Below are 21,453 nucleotides of genomic sequence, written 5' to 3'. Positions count from 1 at the left end.
CATATACATATCATATAAGGAATATAAAATAGTGACAGATTAAATAACATGTTAAGTCACAAAACTAAGAAATGCCAGGGCAGGAATTCAAACCTAAGATATAGGTTTATAATTATTCCATTAAAGCAATTAAAGTTAGAGCTTTGAAGTATATAAGTATAAACTCTGTTCATTTAAGTTTCAAAATCAGAAAGTATAAATCAAAAGAGAAAGTTCAGAGAACCACACAGTACCATTTCTCAACTTCTGGTTCAATCTCTTACTAGTTCTGTGTCCTAAGAAAGTTATCATGGAAGCTATAAAGTTTTCATTCTTTCACCTTAAAATAAACATCACCAAGAAAATACAACTAAAGTGTCCACATTTATGATTTTTATAGATTGGTACCAATATATACAAAATAGTAGCCTATGTGGTTGTAAATCCCTTCCTCCCTCCCTTCCTTGCTTCCATCTCTCTTAAAGCCAGAGAATGTTGTTTTAGAGCTTTTATCTTGAGTATAAAGAACAGGGACTAGTAATTCTACAACCAACAAGAAGGAAAATCTGCTAGTTGTGTGCTGAGGATATGACATGGCACTAAAGGCTAGGCATAAAAATGATCTCATATCCTGGTGGCTATAATGCCCTGAAGAAGGGGGTTGCTCAATCAGAGGATTCATTAAGCAGTTGATGAAGTGAGTCCTCAACAACTCTGAGTTGCTTATCTAGGAAGACATGATATAGCCTTGGTAATTCTTTTATTTCCGGTGCTTAATTCGATGTTAAATTATTTAGTAACAAAGCAATGACATCCCACAGCAAAGTCTTATTTACTATCACAGAAAATCATTTGGACTATGAATGATTGCACAAAGATTATATGATAATGACCCATTTTATAAAGCAAAATTATTAGTAGTACAAAATAAAATTTAAAACTTTTATACACAGTTCAGAATATTCAGTCTAAACGAATAGATGGAATAGAATAGTTTGAACATGCTTTGGAATATGTGGCCACTTCTGAAAAAATGTAAGCATTTATTGCTGTCAATATTATCCACACACAGAATACTTGTGGCTTAGCTATTTCCATTTTTAAAATTTTTATCTGTTTGTATCATTATTACTTTTACTAATGATTCAAAACACTTCTATCTAGAAGAAATTTTAAACTAACTCCTTACAAAATTGAGCTACCGTGTTACACAGAGACATGTTTCAACTTTTAAAAGTTTCAGATTACCAAACAGCGCAGAAAGTATTCTATTTTAGCTCTGAGTTATGTTTACATCTACTAAGGTTTGACTGGGGGGGGGTCTAAGTATTCCCAAAGGCCCCATTATAAGCAATGGTTATGAGGGTAGGAGTGTTGTGAAGGAACAGAGCTTTTGAGAGGGTTTTTGTTTTTCTGACAATTTTTATATTTGTATATAAGATATATTTTGACCATGTTTGTGGTGGTTTGAATGCAAAATGGCCCTCACAGCCTCAAGTGTTTGTGATTAAGCCTCCTACTTAGTTCCTGAGGGGTTGATCCTTTGGAGGCGGGCTTTGCTGGACATAAACCTTGAGGTTTATTAGTTCAGTCCATTGAATGTTTAGCTAGTTTACTCTTGCTTTCTCTGTGCTGTTGATGGTTGAACATGTGAACCACTTGCCATGCTTTCTACACCAATATGAAATTACCCCTTAAAACTATAAGTCTGATATAAACCCTTTCCTCTTTTTTGAAAATTATTTTGATTTTTGAAAGAGAGATTGAGAGACAGACAGAAAGAGGCAGAGATTGAGAGAGAGAAAGAGAGAGAGAGAGAGAGAGAGAATGGGTGTGCTAGGACCTTCAGCCTGCTGTGAACAAACTCCAGACATGTGTGCCCCATTTTGGCACATGTGTGGCACTGCGTGCCTGCATCACTGTGTGTCTGGCTATGTGGGACCTGGAGATTTGAACATGAGTTCTTAGGCTTTGCAGGCTAGTGCCTTAACTGCTAAGCCATCTCTCCAGCCTCCTTCCCTCTCTTAAGGTGCTTCTGGTCTGGTGTTCTGATCCAGCAGTGAAAAGGTACCTAGGAGTGAATTACAGTGAACCTGATCATATGGATTTTGGTCTTTTGGAACTAGTTTGCAGGAGGAATATGGAAGGATTTGGAATTTTGGATTAGAGAATCCTTACTGTGAGCAAAGCTTGATAGGCCATTAAAGTGAGAGTTTGAAAGACTTAAAGGCAGAGAGGAGTATGGAGTATGAAGGCTTGGCTTAAAAGGTTTCAGGGGAAAGAAAGGACTGTGTTGGAACTGGATGACTAGTGGAAAGGCTAAGTATATTCTGCCTAAAGATTTGAGGAAGTTGAATTTAGAAGCAATGGATTTGTGTATTTAGCAGAAGAACATATAGAACAGAATGATGTGAAAAATGGGTTTGACCCAAAAAGACATAAATAAGTTTACTGTCACAGAGACAGAGACTAGTTTTAGGCCATGTAAATTTTAATTGTTAAAGAACTTAACACCATTGATCATGGGAACTGTTCTACATGAGAACAACAGAAATGATGTCCCCAGGGCAAAACCTAACCAGGGCTCAAGCTGGTAAGAATGCAAATTCTGTGAGTTGATGGGGCCTAGAGGAAGAATGCTGAAGAAGATCCCGCTAATCAAGGTCAAGTTTTATTCCCCACTGGATTTAAAATCTGATGGTGAAATCCACCTGGTACTACTTTGCAAGCATGAGAAATGCAGGAAATAGCACCATGGAATGCACAAAATCCTGAAGATGGCAATGTGAGGCAGAACTGAATCCCTGCATGGAGGTCCTGGCATGGAGGTATAAAGATCAATAGGGAGTTGCAATGGAGACCCCAGAATTTTGGATAAGGTAAGACTTTGAGATAACCACCAAGGAAAAAATAATGCTCTTCTCTGGCTCAGGTGAATTTATCCAGAAAGCAACCAGCACAATGAAAAGGCAGAATTGAGCCTTTTGGAATCCAAGGGACTCCACCATAGGTCCCAATGGCCAGGATGGAGCAGCAGGATTCAATGTTTGCCCTGGTTGGTTTTCTATATTGCATTGGTCCAGTCTTTCCTTACTATGCCTTCTTTGGAAAGGATGTGCTTCCTCTGTGACTTTATGGTTGCACTCTGTAACTATGTTTTGTTTTACAGAACTTAATTAAGAGACTGTTTTAAATCACAAATGAATCTTTTGACTTCTGAATGGTGTTGGGATTCATAAATAAGATAGGGACTTTTATTTTTTTTATTAATTAGTTTTGTATTCAGCAAATACAGTCAGTTTGGTACCATTATTAGGCTCATCCATGACCTACCCCCTTCCCATTCACCCCTCCTAGTTGAGGTATATGGGTCATGCATTATGGAGTTAGCCCACAGTTATGGATAAGATAAATGTCTCTGCATATCATGACCCAACATGTAACTCTAACATTCTTTCTGCCTCCCTTTCCGCAAAATTTCAGATAGGGACTTTTAAATTTGGACCAAGTGTATTTTTTTATCATGAGATATCATGAGTCTACAGGTGCTAAGGGTGGAATGTGGTAGTCTGAATGTGAAATCTTTCCCACAGCCTCATGTGTTTGTGACTAAACATTCTACTTAGTCCTCAGCTGGTGTAGCCTCACTGGAGAAGGTGTGTTGCTAGGGGTGGACCTAGGTGTTTATTAACCCAACCCACTGCGTATTCAGAACTAGCTCAGTCTTACAGTGGTTTTTCACTTTCTGCTGCTGATGTATGATGACATGAGCCAGTTGCCATGCTTTCTCCACCTTGATGAAGCTTCCCCTTGAAACTAAAAGTCTGAAATTAGTACCTTCCTTCCATAAGCTACTTTTGGTTCAGTGTTTTGTCCCAGCAATAAGGCCGCTGATATAATGGTTAACACCTCTGACCCTTTATTATCTTCTCTTGTCTGTGTCCTTTGTTTTTCTCACTAGTCTCATTTCTACTTTGATTTTTTTTGGGGGGGGGAGTGGGGGAATCTGAGTTTAATTAGAGTTTTAATTACTTGCATGAGTATGGATGGAAGGCTATTTATCAAAGCATGTGCAACTAGAGAAAATATCTTTTTTTTTCAAAAAGTATTTATTTATTTATTAAAGAGTGAGAAAGATGGGGCAGGGAGAAGTGGCACACCAGGGCCTCAGTCACTACAATCAAACCCCAGATGCTATCACCACCTGGTGGGCATGTGCAACCTTGCACTTGCCTTAACTTTTGTGTGTCTGGTTTACGTGGGATATGGAGAGAGATGAACACGGGTCCTTAGGCTTTGCAGGCAAGCGCCTTAACCGCCAAGCCATCTCTCCAGCCCTATATTTATTTATTTATTTATATGAGAGAGAAAGAGGCAGATACAGAAAGAAAGAACAAGAGCACCCGGGCCTCCAGCCACTGCAAATGAACTCCAGATGCATGTGCCATCTTGTGCATCTGGCTTTACATGGGTACTGGAGAATCAAACCTGGATCCTTTGGCTTTTCAGGTAAGCACCTTAACTACTAAGCCATCTCTCCAGCCCAGGAAATATCTTTCCTCCAGTAAACATGAACTGCCAAAAGATTTTCAGGGAGGAATGGAGGGGGTTCTTATGAGCTTCTGCACCATCCATGATGGAACACTGATGGGTACTATCTTGTGCAGGGCTGGTGTAGGTAACCACAGCTGCAGTGAGTTCATGAATGCACAGCCATGTCATATCCAGAATACAGCACGCCATAACACACCTCTCTATTCTCTAGTCCTTATACTACCCGTCCTCTGCAATTACCCTGAACCATGCAGTGGGTAAAACATATGTCCCATTTAGGGCTGAACATTCAACAATCACTTATTCTCAGCACACTGACAAGTTTTGAGTTTCCTCAGTAATCATCAACCATTGCAAAAAGAAGCTTCTCTGACCATACCTGAGAGCAGTATTAATCTGCGGGCATGGCCATAAATATTTAGAAGGCAGTCTGATGGGATTAACATATCCATTAAGCCAAACAATAATAGTAGCTTCCCTTCTAGGGTCTATGTCCTCTCTAGCCATATAGTCTGAGGCATGAATTCCCCCAAATGGAATAGGCTTCATATTCAATCAGAAAGCAGTTGTTACTCAAGAGGGGGTAAATTTGAAGAAGTCCTGGTGTGTGTGTGTTTGTGTGTGTCTGCCTGTCTATCTGTCTGTGTTTTTGGGAAAAGGGATCCTCAAAAGAGTGTCTGACTACTTGTTTTATAACATAAGCTCTTCAATACACATATGTCTCAGCCATGATGAGAATGAGGCTAGAAGGGATTTCTTTCTAGAATGTAGCTAAAACAGGTACCAGGTCTATAAACAAATCTCTTCTCTTTATAAAATCAGCTGCTTCAGACATTTCACTGTGAAAATACAAACCTGCCTAATATAACAAACATAAAAAATTATGAGTTGATCACATAAATACGTAAGTCTTTAACTATAACAGTGCTATTGGGCTCAAGTGGAAATTTAAAACTATTTTCTCAGTTTTACAAGCCTCTTTCCCATCACACTCATTGTTCTTTATATTTCATAGATTTTATCACACACATTCATATTTTTCCATGCCAATGAAATAGGAACTGTTGTAAGTCCTAACTTTAAATATTAATATTATTTTGTAAGATGTACTGCAGTAGGATAAAAGGAAATCCAATATGTTATGCTTGGCTTTACAACAAATTAAACACACTCACATATACCTGCACATATGTGCACATACATACGGACAAAACCATGATTATTTCATTGATACTTATAGCCTCAAGTGGTAAAAATGGCATAAAAACAACTTTTGAATATTTTAATTAATAATTTATTTATTTACTTGACAGAGAAAGAGGGAGAGGGAGAAGGAGAGAAAGATAGAGAGGGAGAGAACAGGCATGCCAGGGCCTCCAGCCACTGCAAACAAACTCCAGACTCATGCGCCCCTTGTGCATCTGTCTAACGTGGGAACGTGGGTCCTGGGGAATCAAATCTGGGTTCTTTTTTTTTTTTTGGCTTTTTAGACAAATGCCTTAACCACTAAGCCATCCCTCCAGCCCCCAAACAAAATTTTGATGGGAAAGTCTTTAAAAATATCAACACTGGCATAGTTTATGACAGTATTGTCATACAGCCCATGAATTCAAACTTATTTCTTTGCCTCAGTTTCTAGAATACTGGAATTATAATCATGTGCCTTTATACCTGGCTATGATTTATGATTTCAAGTCATAGAAACTAAGCAATCCCTGTACCACTGTGAGTGAAAGCTGATGCCCACATTTGTTAATAAGTTAGTAAACATAAAAAGTGAAAATTTTTATCTATTTATATCAGTACTAAGCCTGGTAATTCACTTCATCTCAGTCTATCTTGAATACAGAATAACCAAGTGACTATAAGACTGAACGTAAGAAAATACTCAACATGATTCAACATCAGGGAAATTAAATCAAAATTACCATGAGGTTTATCATCTTAATCCCACTTATGATGACTATTAACAAAAAATAAGTGCTAGTGAGGATGTGGAGAAAAAGGAACTCTCGGAAAATATTGGTGAGATATAAACTAATTCAATCATCAAGAACAGTATGGAGGTTCTGGGGAAAAACTAAAAATAGATCTACTATATGATCTGGGTCTATAACCAAAGGAAATATATTTGTATACCTATGGGATATCTGCACCTCCGTGTTTATTGGAGCATTATTTACAATAACTAATAAAATGCATCCATGTATGTGTCCATTTGTGGTTGTTTGAATCATATCCCCATAAACTCATGTGTTTTGTACACTTGGTCCTCAGCTAATAACAAACGGTAGGTGGAGCCTTGTGGGAGGAAGTATGTTGCTGGAGACTGGCTTAGGGTGGTTATAGCCAGCTCTCTATTGCCAAAATTAGGCTCACTCTCCTGCTGCTGTTCTTCACCTGTTGTGGGGGAGGTGATGTCTAGCCTCTGCTCATGCCGTTCTTTCTCTTGCCACCATGAAGCTTCCCCTTGGGACTATAAGCCAAAATAAAACATCTTCTCCCATCAGCTGCTTTTGGTTGGATGTTTTCTCTCAACAATGAGAGAAGCAACTGCAACATCATCCATGCTGAGAGAAGCAACTGCAACATCATCCATGCTGAGAGAAGTAACTACAACACCATCCATGCATGAGTAGATGAAGAATATTTGGCATATATGCAAAAATGATATTGTTTAAACATAAAGAATAAGTTTCAGCAAAAGAGATGGAACTGGTCTATATTATGTTCAGTAAAATAAGCCAGATACAGAAAGATATGTACCATGTGTTCTCTTTCATATATGGAAAACTTAAAAAGTCAATTTGAGTACAGCACATTGATTGCTGGAGGTTGAGAAAGTAGGGGGAAAGAATGGGTAAAGGAAAGCTAGATTTTTTCAGTGCATACTGTATGTATGGATTGATGCATCACACAAATTTTATTAACATGCACAAATAATACATGTTAGTATAAATGAATAATAAAGTACAATAATTGATAATGAAGCCATTATGTCAATATGGCATTGCAGATTCATAGTCCACTATGATTTTTAATTTTTTTAAGATTTTTTTTTGTTTTACTTTTATTTATTTTATTTGAGAGCAAGAGAGAGAGAGAGAGAGAGAAAGAGGCAGAGAGTCAGAGAGGGAATGGGCACACCAGGGCTTCCAGCCACTGCAAACAAATTCCAGACGCGTGCACCCCCTTATGCATCTGGCTAACGTGGGTCTTGGGGAACCCAGCCTTGAACTGGGGTCCTTAGGCTTCACAGGCAAACACTTAACTGCTAAGCCATCTCTCCAGCCCTGTTTTTTAAATTTGCCCCTTGCCGTGACCACACTTAAAAAAAAAACAAAAGAAACAATTTCTTCACCAATTCAATAATCTCCAGAATTTGTCAACCTACAAAATTTATTTCTAGCTGGTCATGGTGGCACATGCATTTAATCCCAGCACTTGGAAGACAGAAGTAGGATTGCCTTAAGTTCAAGACCAGCCTGAGACTACATGATGAGTTTCAGGTCAGCATGGGCTAGAATACGACAACCCTACCTTGAAATGCGAAAAAAAAAAAAAATTACTTCTAGGCTGAAGACTAGAATATAATAGTCCTGAAAGTTATGGCTTATTATTAGGAAAATGGTGACTAAAAACATTCTGCAGAAGCCCTAGGTGTTCAGTGATTCCACCCTAAAGGCAAATTTCGTAGAAGACAACCGAAAACTGGGAATCTTGCTGTCTCAGTTTTTGACTACTTAAATATCAAAAAATTCAGTAGAAGTGAAATGATAGCCTGATATGAGTTACATTTTAGGTTTAGGAGACATAAACATAGGTAAGGTATTGTTAAATGAGGATGAAGTACAACCGCTAGAAGACAATTAGTGGAACAGAAAAGAGTATGTGCATTTGAGAGCAAGCCAATTATGACTGCGGTCCAAACTACTTCACAAGCTGAGCATATGGGCTGGGTGTGGTGGCATAGGCTTTTAATCCCAGCACGCAGGAGGCTGAGGTAGAAGGATCACCATTAATTCAAGGACAGTCTGGGCTAGAGTGAGATCCTACCCTGAAAAAGCAAGCAAAAAAAGTCAATGTAATATACCACATAAATAAGCTTAAACATAAATACCACATGATCATTTCGATAGATGCAGAAAAGGCCTTTGACAAGATACAACATCACTTTATGATCAAAACATTGGAGAGAACTGGCATAGTTGGTACATATCTTAACATAATAAAGGCAATATACAAAGCTCCAAAGGCCCAAATAATACTTAATGGAGAGAGACTGGAGGAATTCCCATTAAGATCAGGAACAAGACAGGGTGCTTTTCAATATACTACTGGAAGTCCTAGCTCAAGCAATAAGACAGGAGAAGGAAATAAAAGGGATACAATTTAGAAAGGAAGAAGTTAAGTTAGCTCTATTCGCTGATGACATGATTGTATATTTAAGAGACCCGAGAGACTCCATCCCAAAACTCCTGAAGGTGATTAACTCCTATAGCAAAGTAGCAAGATACAAATCGGTAGCATTTCTATATGCAAATGACAAAAAAAAAAACGCCACATAGTCTCACTCATCTACAGCACCTAACCTTAATATACCCAAGATACCTTACATACCCAGTAAGCATCTCATGGACTAGACACTAGGATGGAGGGGGAGGGAAGGGAGGGCATCAAAGGGGTGGGAAACACTAATCTAGACCCAAATGGCAATGGTACCATAAAATTCTACTTCCTAAAAGGCAGACCAACTGGCTGAACCTTCACCAGCCCCTAACAGGAAACACCTAAACCATAAGACACTGGAGAGGGTAGGATCAAGTCTAACCTAAATCTTCTACATCTTCCCTCCCTCCCTCTCCCCATCCCTCCCTCCCTCTCTCTCCCTCTCTAACTCTTGAATATTAGTTATCTTTTTCCTCATTTTCTTAGTGGGCACTGACCTGTAACTCCCAGTACCAGCATGGGGCTATCATCCACAATGACCAATATCTGTCCAAGCAACTCATGGTCTAACCTACTTAGCAACAAATAACCTGTTGTGATGCCCACACAAGTACAATAGTGGCACACAGCCATGGTGGGGAACCAACTGCTCTTGATTTGGCTAACTGATCCCCTCAGTGGTGCAGGACCCATAGCTGGAGGGGGGGAACAAGTCAGAATCATATCCAAACATAAGCCCACTCTCCAATATCAAGCTACCATCAATCATGGGGTACAAGAGGGCCTACACCTATTAAACTCTCTATTAAAAAATAAGGGTTTAAAGGGAAGAGAAAGGAAGGGAGGAGGATACCTAATAGGTTGATATTGTATATATGTAAGTACAATGATTGTTATGGGGAGGTAATATGATGGAGAATGGAATTTCAAAGGAGAAAGTGTGGGGGGGAGGGAGGGAATTAACACCGGATTTTTTTATAATCATGGAAAATGCTAATAAAAATAAAAATTTAAAAATTTAAAAAAAAATTTAAAAGTAAGGGTTATCTCATTTGTCCTGGTACTAACTCACTCTCTGTTGGAGATTCTGCTTCTCTTTTTCAGACAGATGCAGATCCTAAGGACAGAGCCACCCCATCATACCTCAAAAAGGCCCCGAATGAAACTAAGGAAAATTGGCAAAACAAACAAGGGTGCTGTTTTTCTGATGAACCAGATACCAGCACAAGGGGGAAGGAGATCAACACAGAGAAAAATCAACACCTACCAAATCAGAGATCCAGAGCCTCAGAGGCCCCCAACACCTCATCACTGAAGCAGACCAAAAATGAACCCAACATAGCTCAGGGAAATTTTGCAGAAGAGGGGGCGGAAAGAACTCCACAATGCACGACCCATATACATCAACAAGGAGGGGCCACTGGGGAGATGGTAGGTCACGGATGAGCCTAATAATGGTAACAAACTGCCTGTATTTGCTGAATAGAAAACTAATTTAAAAATTTTTTTAAAAAAACCTTTAAAAGAATTAAATAGAAAAAATATTGTCTCAACACATTAAATCAAAATACCATTCCTGAGACAAGACTTGAGGCATAAATTAGGAAAACAGTATGAGTCATAAACTTGTGTGTTTAAAGCTGTTATTGCAGCTAAATATTAAAGGGAAAGTTATTCAAATTTCAAGAACAAATTTAAAAAAAAAGCTGACTATATGTATTAAATTTAAGAGTAAGGACAATAATAATGTGGCGTGACACTGGACTCACTACTAATGTGAGATGAATTTTTGATCAGGTAAAGGTTGCTCCTAAGGTGAGTCACCTATTTTGAGGGATGACTGGGCATAGTTATCTACTCAATCCTATATGCTTAAGAAAAGATCAAAAAAATTATAGGTATGTTTATGTTAATTTTCTATTTTTTATTTTTCTATTTTCATATTAATAAAGCCTTTTAATAAAAATCTGTCTGAAGCCATCAAAAACCAATTACAAGGTGGGGGGGCTTGTATATCTGATGCAAAATGTTAAAAGATAAAATTTCTAACCATGCATGGTGGCACATGCCTTTAATCCCAGCATTTGGGAGGCAGAGGTAGGATGACTGCCATTCGTTTGAGGCCACCCTGAGACTACATAGTGATTTCCAGGTCAGCCTGGGCTAGGGTGAGAACCTACCTCAAAAACAAACAAACAAACAAATAAACAAACAAACAAACAAAGATAAAATTTTCTCTTAAGGGCCAACAGAGAAGTATAATTCAAGCAAGGATAATCCCAGAGTGAAGGAGAAAACATTTATTAAAGTAAATGTGATTAAGGGAAACTGCCACCAAGTCTAGTCCATGGGTAAATCTGGATTGTGGGTAAGAAAAATTATTTTAGACTTATTCAAAGTTGCTATGATGATTAATCTTTGTTGTCAACTTTGCTGGATTTAGAATCACAATGAAAACACCTTTAGATGTGTCTGAGAGTATTTCCAGAAAGTTTTAACTGAAGAGGGAAGACCCACATTAATTATATCAGCACCATTTTTTAATTTATATCCAATTAAAGGTTTTCTCTATGTAGGCATCATTTCAATCAACTAGAATCTATAATATTTCAAACACTATAGGAAGTGTTTTATATATTTTATCATACCTATTTATAATAGTGCTATATGTTATAAAGATCATATCCTGATGTGTAGACAAGAAAATGAAGTTAAAAGAAGCTAAGCATTTAGTATTTAAGAGAAAAAAAAAATTTGGAGCAAAACAGCTTTGCTAGGTACTTACGCAAAACACTGATTTGCAAGGATGTACACTTGTAAAAGGCAGAACCTCGCTGGAAGAAGTGGATTGCTAGGCTGTGCTCTGAGGTTTTGTAGCCCTCCCTACTTCCTATCTGTCCCTCAGGGTCCTGTGGCTTTCCCGGCCATGGTGGACTGCATTCCCTCAACTTCCAAGCAAACATAAACCTTTCCTTGAGGGATTTGGTCCCAGTAGCAAGGAAAGTTAAGTAATATAGCTAACTAATTTTGCCAGGCCCAAGAATAATATAAATTATTACAAAGAGGAATGTAATAGCACCCCCTTATTTACAAAAACTACATTTGGAGATGTCCAGTGGGTGCCTGAAACTACATGTAGTACTGTTTTTTCATTCATACACACACACACACACACACACACACACACACATCTAATAAAGTTTAATTTTCAAATTATGCACAGTGAGAGATTAACATAACTATTCTTGTACTTTGTGGCTCCTGTTCAGCAAAGTAATGGTTATATGAAAGCACTGTAATACTCCTGCAGTACATCTCATACAGAGACAGCTACTAAGTGACTAATGGACAGTTAACATATATACTGTGTGGACAGGGATGACTCACGACTCATGAGATTTCACCGTGTACCTGGAATGATATACAGCTTAAACTCAATTTTTTTTTTTATTTCTGGAATTTTCCATTTAGGATTTTTGCAGCATGATTGACAGTAGTAACAGACTGTGGAAAGAAAATCAATGGACAGATAGAATACTGTAATTCTGCTTGCTTTATAAGATTATTGTGCTGGATACATGAGATAATGAAGGACGGGTCTTTATTACAGTGACAGGCATGTAGGCAACTCTTGATAAATCATTATTTTAAATATCTAACTCATTTTTCAGTTTGGAAACCACTCCCAATGATATATACAGTAGGAGAAGGCAAAACACAACCAGTGACACTAAATGGAGCAGTTTACCACCCAGAGATTCTTAATGTAAACTTATTTGGGGGATGAGTATTACTTGAAGAAGATAGAGACTCATATCTGGCAGATATAGACTAACAGAATAAGAACAACTCCCTATGAAATGTCTACCTTTGCTCCTAAGTTTTAGGAAGAATGGTCTAGTATTACTTGAAAATATACCTGGATTTTTTAATATAATTCTAGCTACTCATGTTTATTTGTATTTTTATTTATTTATTTATTTGAGAGTGACAGACAGAGAGAGAAAGAGGGAGAGAGGAAGGGAGGGAGGGAGAAAGAGAGAGAGAGAGAAAATGGGCATGCCAGGGCCTCCAGCCACTGCAAATGAACTCCAGACGCATGTGCCTCCTTGTGCATGTGGCTAATGTGGGTCCTGGGGAATTAAGCCTCAAACTAGAGTCCTTAGATTTCACAGGCAATCGCTTAACCACTAAGCCAACTCTCCAGCCCTGGATTTTTTAACAGAAGGGCAACTATAGGAAAACATTTTGTTCAAAAAATCTAAACCTAGAGAAAAATTATAAACATTCTAGCTTAATAGGAATCTCAATCAAATCACATCTCAAAGAACTTAAGGTCATCTTCAATATTCTTATATGAACTAAATAAGGCAAAATAACAGAAAATTTGAAAGGCTATAAAACTTAACTTTTCAAATGTATAAATATCAGTTCTTAAACCTTCCAAAGAAAGGTGGAAAAATCAAACCAAACCAACCCACTGGAGCACAAAAGCTATGCTCAGTAACTTGAATTTCTCAAATCTATAAGCTATTAACCTATCAAACTTTCCCTATAAGGAGCTTATAGCCCTTTAGCTGCCAAAAATCCTTTCCTTTGTTATACCCCCCCCCCCACTGTGGCCTTTTGCATATCAGCAAATTTCTAATTGACATACTTGGTCATCAGTATCATTCATTCTTTGGGGAACACATTTAACTTTAAGGCTTAATGAAGCTGTCTACATATAACTGATAAGAGATGTTACAAGCAAGGTAAGTGAGATGAGATTGCTGCTTCCCTAGATTGTATCTTGTAAATGCTTTGGTCAACTTGAGAAAAAGCTCATTGGATATTTGGCTCTGTAACCCTTCCTTCATTTAATTTAAAGTTTAAAAATTGCTATATCATAGTAGCAGGAGAAGAAACACTAGGAACTATTCATAAACTGGTATCTGTAAGGATGAAGATAGCAAAAAGAAACAATGTAGTAGTAATTAAGGTAAATATGTCTCTGTAGCAAAGAGATGGTAATACACAACGCCACGATATGCTCAGAGTTTAATAGGCAAACTGAACAGCCATAAATCCAAACACCCAATTTACAGTGCCACGTAAACAATGAAACCACAATGATAAAAATAATGACTCTTAAAGTATTTATTTCCCTCTATTTCAAAAAATAAGGTTGAGGCAAATTCGTAATTAGTGACGGGAAAAGCAGCAAGGGGCTCACTCTCACGCTTCAGTGTTCCACCTGCTGTGGCAGAGGGGATGCCCAGCCTCTGCTCAAGTCATCCTCTCCCCTGCCATCAGGAAGCGTCCCCTCTACTATGCCAAAATAAACCCTTTCCTCTCAAAAGCTGCTCTTGGTCGACTGCTTAGTGCCAACAGGACAAGGCAACTACAACAGTGAGAAAAGGTACTGAGAAGTGAGGTAGTTGCTGCTAGAACCCTGACTGTGGCTTTAGGCCTTCTGGAATAGATTTGCAGGAAGAATATTGAAGGATCTGAAACCTTGGCCTGAGAGACACCTTACAGTACTGAACGCAGAATTTGATGGACCATTCTGGGCAGAGAGTTGCAAGACCTAGATGCAGAAAGAAATATGGACTGTGAGTTTTGGCATATGAGGGGAAGAAAGAAAGAGCTTTGTCTGAACTGGGCTAGAAGCAGTTTGTGTGAGAGGCTTGCTGCATTCTTCCCATATCCTTAGAACTTGTTCAGGGTTGCTTTGTGTAAAAACGTACCAATGTGAGCAGAAGAATATGGCATCAAAAGAAATGAACCTTTGGGCTGAAACTGCTGCCTATTCAGCTGCAATTATTTGAGAGATGACAACTACGGAGACTGGGCCAACTGTTCTGTTCTGTTTTTTTTTTGTTTTTTGTTTTTTGTTTTTTGTTTTTTGGAGGTAGGGTCTTACTCCAGCCCAGGCTGACCTGGAATTTACTATGGAGTCTCAGGGTGGCCTCGAACTCACAGCAATCCTCCTACCTCTGCCTCCCAAGTGCTGGGATTAAAGGCATGCGCCACCATGCCCGGCTCCTGTTCTGTATTTTGACTGCAGAAAGAACGCTGACTCTTTTGAAAGTAGTGGGCCAGAATGCTTAAGGAGTTTTCCTTCTCTTCAAAGTTGACTCCATCTCCCTCTGGACTAACAAGTTAGTAGCCAACCTGGTGCTACAGGAGTATAACAAATGCAGCAAAGATAGGGTCACTGAATTTGCAATGTGTGTCATTTTAGAAATGGCCACTGGTCAATGGATTTCCTGTGTGGAGCCCTGATGGAGCCATTAGTATGAACAGTGGGTTGCAGTGGAGACCCCCAGGACTTTTGTACAATTGTCAAAGTGAACTAGAGGGGCAAATTGGGATTTTAGCACTCTTTAGAGATGTTGGACTCAGGGGTGTAGGATTTAATGTTTGTCCTCTTATTTTAGATCTTGTATTGGTTCAATCCCTTGTTATGCCCAATGCTATCTTTTGCAATGGGAATGTCTATGCCATTAAGTTTTTTGGTTTTACAGGTTAACAGCTAAGAGAATTAGGACTATAGGGATGATTAACAAGGTTGGGATTGATAAAAACTATGGGAACTTTTAAAGTAGGACTAAATGCATTGCATTTTATATTGTGGATGGTTGTGAACTGATGGGGGCCCAGAGCAGAATGTGGTGGTTTGAATTAAGTGTCCCTCATAAACTCACGTGTTTTAAGTGTTTAGTTCCCAGCTGGTGGCAATTTGTGAGATAGAACATGGCTGGAAGAGGTATGTCACTGGAGGGAGACCTTGAGGTTTACTAACTCTCCATTTGCCAATGTCAGATGGCTCACTCTCACCTCCTGTGGCAGAGGTGATGCCTAGCCTCTGTTCCGCCATCCTTCCCCTGCCATTATGGAGCTTCCCCTGGACACAAAATAAGCCTCCCTCCCCCCACCAATAAAAAAGCAGCATTTAATCTTGACTGTATTACTATGAAACACAGTGACATGCAATGACAAGAATGAAATCTATGGACAATCTAGTGATGCTACCACTTAAGATTAGTATAGCAGGTCATATGCTCTTCTGCATTTGTTTATCAAGCCATCAACTCCTCTAATTCTTAAAAACCCTCTAAATTTTAGAATTTATAATCTTTCAAAAGTCAAAAAAATATTAATTAATACTAGGTGGTTTTCCAATTGAGGTGGACAGGCAGGGAGTGAATTCCACTGCTTATTAGTTCACAAGCAATAGATTGATCAAGTAAAAAAAAATGCTAAGAAATCTCAGGTTATATGATATTTGGCATCCAGGCTATAGCTTAATGCCTGGTATTTAAAGTAATGAACACTGAGGCCATATCTGAAGAGAAAAAATGGCACCTCCACCAAGAACAGCAGCATCAAGTGAGAACAAAGAATTTTTCCCCACCTTACTTGCCACCAGACCCTTGGTGACAGGTCCACCAACGTTAGCCTCACTATAAAACAAGAAGCAGCCTTAGAACTAGGCCCCAGTCATTCTCGGGCTTGGTTTCAAAGCAATCCTATCTAAACAGAGTTTGTGTCCCTGGAGGCAAACCTGCAGTTCTTAGACCTACAGTAGAAGTTGATACAGCTATGCAATTCAGCACTAGGCCTTTTCGGCTAAAGTTTGAAAAAAAGGCCTGATCACCTAAGAGTCCACCATAATCTGTAATTATTTAAAGTATAATCAGGTTAAATTTTCCAAGGAAATGACAAATATTGGCTGATAAAAATATAAGACACATAGATTCCACACAAGTGACTCAATTTAGCTTTAAAGACGCACAGAGGCTTAATAAAAGGATGGAAAAAGAAACAGAAGTGAAGAGGCAGTAACCGAAAGAGGAGAGACGTGGCAACACTTGTATCAGATAAAACCACTTCTGGCCAAAACCGGTCATAAGTGATAAAGAGGGTCACATATAACAAAAAGGTCAATTTATTAAGAGGATATAACAATTATATATGTATGCAATATGATAGCACCTCTACAAATAAAGTAAATATTAACAGAACCAAAGGGAAAAATGGATAGCAATACAATAATAATAGTAGAAGATTCAATGCCTCACTTTCAATAATACATATATCATCCAGACAGAAAATCCATCTGGAAACAGTGGACTCGGATAACACTGCAGACCAAACGGAAGTGAAAATCATACACAGCACATTTCAACAACAGTAGAAAGCAAACTCTTCTGAAGCACACACGCAGCCTCCAAAGCAAGATATATGTTGGGCCACAGATATGATTAAAATCATGTATCATGTCAGGTAGGCAAAGTCTCATTCACTCATTCATATTCCCTCCCTCCCTCCTTGCTCTTTCTCTCAATGAGGATCCAGCCCAGAGTCTTACACAGGCTATGCAAATACTCTACAACACTGAGATATACTCCCACAGAACAAACATTTCCTGAACAATAAATGTGTCAAACAAAATTTAAGAGGAAAATTAAAACATATCCCAAGACAAAAATGCACTACTATGATGAGGCACAAGCAGTGTTAAGTGGGGATTTTGTAGTCATAAATGCCTGCATTGAAACAGAAAAAATATGAAACAAACATCTAGGTTTATAACTTAAGGACCAGGAAAAACACAAACTCAGGTTGGAGACAATGTAAGGAATGAAAAATACAGCAAAATAGAGATAAAACAACAGACATACAAAAAATACTATGTTGAGGGTTTGAAAAGATCAACAAACTTGACAAACCTTTAGTTAGACTATTCAAAAAAAAAGGAAACTTTTTTCCCTTTTCAAGGCTTTATAGAGTTTTATAGATTTAACGGATACCAGAGAAATATAGAAGACCAACAAACAGCCATGAATAATTACATGCCAATAAGTTAGGTAACTTAGATGAAATGGATAAATTCCTGGAAACATAGAACCAACAAAGACTAAGCTACTTTTCTTTCCTTTGAGAGCGAGAGAAAGAAAGAATTGGCATGCCAGGCCTCCAGCCTCTGCAATGGAACTCCAGACTCATGCACCACCTACCATGCATGTGAAACCTTGCACTTGAGTCAACTTGTGCTGGCTTATGTGGGATCTTGCAAGTTGAACATGGGTCCTTGGGTTTTGTAGGCAAGTGCTCTGACCTCTAAATCATCGCTCCAGCCCTAAGTTATTTTTCTTAAACCCTAAATTATACTTACAGTGAAGTAAACCATAAAAAATTTATTTTCTTTACCAAAAGTAACAATATTTTCTGTTTTATAAGTTTTGTTTAGAGCTAAAGACAAGGCAATAAATATAGTCATGGTAAAATAAGAAAACAAGCCTCTGAGTCTATTGTGACCATAAAGTAACAGTATTCAAGACATACCTTAGGCTACACAATGGAAGGCATATAGCAAACACCCTATGTGGAATAACAAGGCCAAGTCCTTCCAGCTAAGCTTTTGCTTAATTCATTCTTTGAGACAGAAAAAATCCATCTGAAATCTTTGTTGGATATACTCAGAAGTTTTTCCCTCTCTCTCTCTGTTAATATACTTGATTGTTGAATACAGATTTTTAACTACTTGAAACTTTCAAGAGCCAAAGGTCAATGGTGGGCATCATTACAACATATTTAAAATTTAATCCTTTTTTCTAACCTTCTGAAAAATTATTTCTGAAAAGAATGATACTTCAATTCCTGACAAATGGATCGACTGTGATAATAAATGTTATATTTAAATAATTTAAACAATTCAGGAATGTCACTAGCAGAAATCATGTATAATGAGCTGGGTGTAGTGGCACACGCCTTTAATCCCAGCACTTAGGAGGCAGAGGTAGGAGGATCACAGTGAGTTCAAGGCCACCCTGAGACTACATAGTGAATTCCAGGTCAGCCTGAGCAACAGTGAGACCCTACCTCAAAAAACAAAAGGAAAAAAAGAAAGAAAGGAAGAAAAGAAAAAGAAAAGGAAAGGAAGGAAAGGAAAAGTAAAGAAGAGAAAAGAAAAGAAAGGAAAAGAAAAGAAAAGAAAAGAAAAGAAAAGAAAAAAGAAAAGAAAGGAGGTGAAATCGTGTACAACGAAGACTGTCACTTTCAGTGTTATCCTCTGGAAGAAGGCAGGACTTCAAAGGATCAGTCTTTGAACAGGGATCTGTTAAAATTACTTACAAATAAAGTATTCAATGGGAGGACTATAGGCAAAGATATTCAATGACTAAGTGTACCTAATGGCTTTTCTTCCAAATATTAAATACAAAACAAAGTCTCTTTTTTATGAGTCTAATTACTGTACTGTCAGTGTGGTGTACCCTGACAAACGGCACCGGATGTCACTCCTGTACAGTCAGCGTGGTGTACCCTGAAGAACGGCAGCGGATGTCACTCCTGTACAGTCAGCGTGGTGTACCCTGAGGAACGGCACCGGATGTCACTCCTGTACTGTCAGCGTGGTGTACCCTGATGAACGGCACCGGAAGTCACTCCTGTACAGTCAGCGTGGTGTACCCTGAGGAACGGCACTGGATGTCACTCCTGTACTGTCAGCGTGGTGTACCCTGAGGAACGGCACCGGATGTCACTCCTGTACAGTCAGCGTGGTGTACCCTGAGGAACTGCACCGGAAGTCACTCCTGTACTGTCAGCGTGGTGTACCCTGAGGAACGGCACCGGATGTCACTCCTGTACAGTCAGCGTGGTGTACCCTGAGGAACGGCACCGGAAGTCACTCCTGTACTGTCAGCGTGGTGTACCCTGAGGAACGGCACCGGAAGTCAATCCTGTACTGTCAGCGTGGTGTACCCTGAGGAACGACACCGGATGTCACTCCTGTACTGTCAGCGTGGTGTACCCTGAGGAACGGCACCGGATGTCACTCCTGTACTGTCAGCGTGGTGTACCCTGAGGAACGGCACCGGATGTCACTCCTGTACTGTCAGCGTGGTGTACCCTGAGGAACGGCACCGGATGTCACTCCTGTACTGTCAGCGTGGTGTACCCTGAGGAACGGCACCGGATGTCACTCCTGTACTGTCAGTGTGGTGTACCCTGAGGAACGGCACCGGAAGTCACTCCTGTACTGTCAGCGTGGTGTACCCTGAGGAACGGCACCGGATGTCACTCCTGTACTGTCAGCGTGGTGTACCCTGAGGAACGGCACCGGATGTCACTCCTGTACTGTCAGCGTGGTGTACCCTGAGGAACGGCACCGGATGTCACTCCTGTACAGTCAGCGTGGTGTACCCTGAGGAACGGCACCGGATGTCACTCCTGTACTGTCAGCGTGGTGTACCCTGAGGAACGGCACCGGAAGTCACTCCTGTACTGTCAGCGTGGTGTACCCTGATGAACGGCACCGGATGTCACTCCTGTACTGTCAGCGTGGTGTACCCTGAGGAAGGGCACCAGAAGTCACTCCTGTACTGTCAGCACGGTGTACCCTGAGGAACGGCACCGGAAGTCACTCCTGTACTGTCAGCACGGTGTACCCTGAGGAACGGCACCGGAAGTCACTCCTGTACTGTCAGCGTGGTGTACCCTGAGGAACTGCACCGGAAGTCACTCCTGTACTGTCAGAGTGGTGTACCCTGAGGAACGGCACCGGATGTCACTCCTGTACAGTCAGCGTGGTGTACCCTGAGGAACTGCACCGGAAGTCACCCTGTACTGTCAGCGTGGTGTACCCTGAGGAACTGCACCGGAAGTCACTCCTGTACAGTCAGCGTGGTGTACCCTGAGGAACTGCACCGGAAGTCACTCCTGTACAGTCAGCGTGGTGTACCCTGAGGAACTGCACCGGATGTCACTCCTGTACTGTCAGCGTGGTGTACCCTGAGGAAAGGCACCGGAAGTCACTCCTGTACAGTCAGCGTGGTGTACCCTGAGGAACGGCACCGGATGTCACTCCTGTACTGTCAGCGTGGTGTACCCTGAGGAACTGCACCGGAAGTCACTCCTGTACTGTCAGCGTGGTGTACCCTGAGGAACGGCACCGGAAGTCACTCCTGTACTGTCAGCGTGGTGTACCCTGACGAACGGCACCGGAAGTCACTCCTGTACTGTCAGCGTGGTGTACCCTGAGGAACGGCACCGGATGTCACTCCTGTACTGTCAGCGTGGTGTACCCTGAGGAACGGCACCAGATGTCACTCCTGTACTGTCAGCACGGTGTACCCTGAGGAACGGCACCGGAAGTCACTCCTGTACTGTCAGCACGGTGTACCCTGAGGAACGGCACCGGAAGTCACTCCTGTACTGTCTGCGTGTTGTACCCTGAGGAACGGCACCGGAAGTCACTCCTGTACTGTCAGCGTGGTGTACCCTGAGGAACGGCACCGGATGTCACTCCTGTACAGTCAGCGTGGTGTACCCTGAGGAACTGCACCGGAAGTCACTCCTGTACTGTCAGCGTGGTGTACCCTGAGGAACGGCACCGGATGTCACTCCTGTACTGTCAGCGTGGTGTACCCTGAGGAACGGCACCGGATGTCACTCCTGTACTGTCAGCGTGGTGTACCCTGA

General features: G+C 40.3%; 1 protein-coding gene and 1 non-coding gene across 6 annotated transcripts in view; one reads left to right on the top strand and one right to left on the bottom strand.

Moving 5' to 3' along the window:
* Positions 1-21,453, bottom strand: part of Fut8 (fucosyltransferase 8) — a 261,713-nt gene that overhangs the window by 79,183 nt on the left and 161,077 nt on the right. The gene's annotated exons all lie outside the window — the stretch shown is intronic.
* Positions 10,697-10,843, top strand: LOC123462395. Its single transcript, XR_006638220.1, has one exon. It is a non-coding gene; the product is annotated as a U12 minor spliceosomal RNA (small nuclear RNA).

This window comes from Jaculus jaculus, chromosome 7, assembly GCF_020740685.1.
Source record: "Jaculus jaculus isolate mJacJac1 chromosome 7, mJacJac1.mat.Y.cur, whole genome shotgun sequence".
Lineage (NCBI taxonomy): Eukaryota > Metazoa > Chordata > Mammalia > Rodentia > Dipodidae > Jaculus > Jaculus jaculus.
This window is presented reverse-complemented; position numbering and strand designations above follow the sequence as displayed.